We start from the raw sequence: 1,422 nt of genomic DNA, 5'->3' as shown, positions 1-1,422 counted from the left end.
TCCGGCGCCAGATGAACCGCCGCCTCCAGGTAGAACAGCTAAGAGCACCCAGGTGAGGCCGAAGGTTACCTCTCGCCCTCCACTTACTCCTGAATACGCCTGGCCACTCTGCTCCTCTCCGTCTCCTTATGTGAGGTTAGAAGCGATTCGATTTAACAGGGAGCTTGTACATGTTGGCTCAGGGTACGTGGGTGATGAGATTGGTAGGGCCTGGTTTCACTGGTTGATTGGCTGTGTGGTTGGTTGGGTAGTTAGTTGGTTGGTTTGTTGGTTGGTCTGCTGGTTGGCCGGTAGGTTGTGTGATTGGCTGGCTGGTTGTGTGGTTGGCTGGTTGCATTTCAGTGGTCATATGGTATCAAAGAACATAGTGTTATTGCTATTTTTTTACGTCTCTATCTCTCTTTCCAGTGCCGTGTTAAGCTTCATGGATTTGTTATAATATTATATAGTACTAGCAATAAATCACTAGCTATATCTACCAGACCCAAATATCATGATGAATTTCCAAATGTATTAGCTATAACTGAATACGTCGCCGCAGTAACAACATTCACCGCACCGGAATATCGCAGGTAATATCCAGGAATATTGCTACGGACAGGTAAACACAGTGAAAAACTCTTGAACGGCGCAGGTACCCACACAAAGGGATTGCGTAAGGACGGACCGCCTCGGATGACAAATAACACGGTTGAGGGAGCGCTCTCCAGCCTCAAGTGTGCCTCATTCTTCTGTAGTATGTTGTATTTGTTGTTATAGTTTTGGTCTATTTATTTATAAAGTAATTTTTTCAGAGTAGCATTTCATAAAGTCACAATATTTTAGGCTTGTTTTTTTTTACTACAGTCTTTAAAATAGTTCTATAACCTTAAAAAAAAATAAATAAATTAGCAGATCAAATAAATATATAGATAAAACATAACATATTCGCTTTGTTTCTCTTTGTTCTGTGTGTTCATACGAGCAACTCCGAACACTTCTGTAAATGTTGTAAAGCAAGACATACCAGTGGAAGGACCAATGCCTGCACTCACTCCCAGCACTTCCCCAAGACGCGGCTCACGGCGGGAGGAGAGGCTGTAATTCCAGACGAGACGCGAGCAACAATCTCACGGAAGGGAGGAGGGAAAAAATAGTCTCAGGGAATGAGAATATTAAGAGGTGAATTCCCGCGAGGAGGATGAATTTGAGGAAGGTTACCGGCGTTGTGACCAAGGAAGAGGAGGAGGAGGAGGAGGATTAAGATGAAAATGAGGAAAAGCTGTTTTGACTGTCAGACTGAGGGATTATTTTCTCTAGTAATTCTCTCTCTCTCTCTCTCTCTCTCTCTCTCTCTCTCTCTCTCTCTCTCTCTCTCTCTCTCTCTCTCTCTCTCTCTCTCTCTCTCTCTCTCTCTCTCTCTCTCTGTGTGTGTGTGTGTGT

Source organism: Scylla paramamosain, chromosome 8 (genome assembly GCF_035594125.1).
Source record: "Scylla paramamosain isolate STU-SP2022 chromosome 8, ASM3559412v1, whole genome shotgun sequence".
In the NCBI taxonomy this organism is placed as follows: domain Eukaryota; kingdom Metazoa; phylum Arthropoda; class Malacostraca; order Decapoda; family Portunidae; genus Scylla; species Scylla paramamosain.
This window is presented reverse-complemented; position numbering follows the sequence as displayed.